The following is a 3,613-nucleotide window of genomic DNA, read 5'->3' as shown; positions in this document are numbered from 1 at the left end:
CGGGGCAGTCGAGTGGACTCCCACAGTTTACCATGGACCGAGTGAACAAGCCTTCCTCTCTGAAGTTGATTCCGGAGGAGAAAGCTGACCTGAAGATGTTGATGGAGCGCGTGGTGCAGCTGGTTCGGGAGGGAGTGACGGGCATGGATCTCTTGGAGGTCTTCCTTAGGCGTCGTATCCAGCCCCTGCAGTTCCGGAGCCACTACATGTGGTTGTACTGTGGGACTGAGGACGAGACTCGAGTCCATCCGGAAGCAGTCGACGATGTCACTCTGGAAAGATGGATGGTATCCGTTACCGGAAACAAGGACAACCCACGTGGAGCCAGAAGGATTCCTCCACTCAACCACAACAGCGATCCAAACAAGGTACACTTGCTCTACTCTCCACTGCGTTCTTGTCGCATTCATTTCTGTTTACCCTGCCGACTGGTCGACTGATCCTTGTCTTGATATCTGCTAGGCCCTCACCGAGTTGTACTCGATGCCCAATGGGGCACAAACTCCGACTGAGGAGGGTGAGGCGAGTGGGGGCAAGAGCCAGGACGAGGAGGAATGGGACTCGGACGTTGCAGAGGATGATGATGATGATGACGATGATGGTGGTGATGAAGATGACGTTGAAGACGAGGAGGAAGAGGAGGAGGAGGTCGTACCACCGCGCTCGGAAAGGCGGTCGAAGCTTGTCCACGACCCTTCGACCGAACGTGGTAAGGGGGTTGCGACCGCCGCTCAGTCGACCAAGCGCCCTCGGACCACCTCTCCGGTGCCGACTGAGAAGGCGCCGAAGCAGCCTAGGGCGGCCTCGTCGAAGCCGATCAAGCTCCTGCCAAAGATGAAGGTGTCCATCCCCACCATATCAGGGTAATCGTGCTGCTTAAGTCTTCTTATTTTGTGTGAACTTTGTCTCTGGTCGACATTGAAGTTAGTCGACTGATCCTTTGGAGTTGCAGTGCTGCCACTTCTGAAACCTCAGCCCGGGCTGATGACCACGAGATGGAGGACGTAGCAACTTCGAAACCAGGTACTGTATTCTTAACGCCGTTCTTAGTCGACTGATTTGCGATCTCTGATCCTGATTCTTCTCCGTAGCCCCACCCAATGTTGTTATCGATCTCCCTGATGATGACGAGGATGAAGAACCACTGAAGCGCAGGAGGAGTCGGAAAGCGTCCGCCAGTAAGGTGCCTCAGGATGTGACGGCGCCTGAGATTCCGACTGCGGAGGAAGGGAACACCACTCGACACACGGTGTCCTTCGCAGATCCATTGACGAGTGCTCAGCAGCCCTCCCTCTTCACAACGCACCATGTCCCGGAGGACCAAGCTGGCGCGGCGAAGGAGGCAATACGCCAGGCGGGAATCATGATGGTGCAGCTGAAGACCATCCGGGATGCGAGCCAGGCGGCATATGACGCCAGTTCTGCCCTCCAAAGCAATGTTCAGGTCAGTCGACCATCGTTTGCTCTGTTGGATATGCTACCAAAAACTTTTCCTTTCCAGGATTTATAGTAGTCACCCAGTGGGTGTGTCGATTAAACTCCGTGTTAGCGGGGGCACGCTGAGTGCACCCGCTGGGTGTAGTCCCCAAGGCTAAGGTCGACTGCTGGCAGTCGGCCTTAGGCTTTATGCTGTCAATCTTTCTGTCAGTCGACTATGTCGACTAGATTTCACAAACCGGTGGGGGCACGCTGAGTGCACCCACTGGGTGTAGTCCCCGAGACTGTGGTCGACTGCTTGCAGTTGATTACAGTCTTAAAGAATACATCTCCCTTCTTTTTTTTTGAGGTCGACTAGTCGACTTTGTCTTCAACAGGATTAGTGGGGGCACGCTGAGTGCACCCACTGGGGTCGAATGCTTGTATTCGGCTGTAGTCTTAGAAACGTGTGTTTTTCCCTTTTTCACTCGGAAGTGAATTATATTTGACGTTTAGTCGATTGGTTCTTCGCAGAACTCTTGTGATCTTGTGGCTCGCTACTCTGAGCTGGAAAACAAGCACACTCAACTCGAGCTGAGCTTGAAGCTAGTTCAGGAGAAGCTGACGAAGGCAAAGGAGGAGACCGAAGGTATGTTTGGTGAGGCCCTGACGACTGCTTTTCCCCTTGCTTGTTTCAAAATCTGACCTTGCTGTAACTTGCAGGTAAGGTAAGGGAGGCCCAACAGAAGAAAGACCTCGAACTAGCTGAGAAGATCAAGCTTGCTGACGAGAAGTTAGCTTCAGTCACCAAGCTCGAACAAGACAATACCAATCTGAAAGCTGCTCTTGGGATCGCCAACAAGGAGGTCAGTCGACTAAAAACTGATAAGGCTGCCCTGACCGACCAAGTCAGCAAATTGAGTGGGAAGAAAACTGATCTGGAGGCCTTCCTGAGTGGTCTTGCCAAGAAGCTGTTTCTTATGCTTGAAGGTAAACCTCTATGCTTGGCAAATATTTCCAATTGTGGTTTTTCCATTCGACCATCCCCTTGACTTAGTGATCATCCTTGCAGAATTTTGTCAAAACTTTGAAGAAGAAACTAGCCGGCTGGAGCCAAACCTCGCCCCCGTCAATTCTCCGGTGAACGACGAAGTTGTTATGGATGTTTTCCGACTGGAGTCTCGTGTTGCAGCTGTCGTGGACTATCTCGCAAGGCTGAAGGCCGCCACATCTCGCATCGACTCGACGCTCTGGCCTGAGGAGACACTTTAGAATGACCTTGAGTCGCTGATGGCTCGTTTGAACACGATCCCTGGTCGAGTGCAGGAATGGAAGAAGTCCTCGGCTCGGTGTGGTGCAGATGTTGCTCTGTGTCTTGCTCGAGTTCACTGTAAAGATGCGCGAGAAGAGAAGCTGGCGGCCCTTCGGGTGGCCAACACCAAGAAACACGACTTCAGGTCCTTCATGGAAACTTTCCTTGCAGCTGCCACTCGGATCGCCGACGGAATTGACCTTGATGAATTCGTTGCACCTTCCAGCCCTCCACAGGAGGGGTAAAAAACTTCTTCTGGCTCGACGCTTTTAAATTTGCCTCGGTATGCCGAGTGGAATTGTAACTGATAAACCTTAACAGGCTTAACGCCTGAGCACTTTCGGTTCCTTTAGATATCGATTCAAACTTGAATTTGGTGCTTGAATATGATTGCCTTTGGCTCGAAATGTCTTTTGTAGGTTCAAAGCAAGGCGTCTTTACTGCAATCGACTTATTCTTTAGTCCACTTAGGCGAGCACTGGGCTGCGGCTAAGCCTCCGAGTGGAAGCCCGGCTTACCACTCGGTAGGATTTCTATAACTTAGGCGAGCGCTGGGCCGCGGCTAAGTCCCCGAGTGAGAGGATTGCTCCTCACTCGGAAGGATTTTTATAACTTAGGCGAGTGCTCGGACTGCGGCTAAGCCTCCGAGTGAGAGGGTCGCTCTTCGCTCGGTAGGATTTTTGTAACTTAGGCGAGCACAGGGCTGCGGCTAAGCCTCCGAGTGAGAGGTTTGCTCTTCACTCGGTAGGATTTTTATAACTGAGGCGAGTGCTTGGACTGCAGCTAAGCCCCCGAGTGAGAGGTTTGCTCTTCACTCGGTAGGATTTTTGTAACTTAGGCGAGCACAGGGCTGCAGCTAAGCCTCCGAGTGAGAGGTTTGCTCTT

This window comes from Triticum aestivum, chromosome 1B (genome assembly GCF_018294505.1).
Source record: "Triticum aestivum cultivar Chinese Spring chromosome 1B, IWGSC CS RefSeq v2.1, whole genome shotgun sequence".
Taxonomy (NCBI): Eukaryota; Viridiplantae; Streptophyta; class Magnoliopsida; order Poales; family Poaceae; genus Triticum; species Triticum aestivum.
This window is presented reverse-complemented; position numbering follows the sequence as displayed.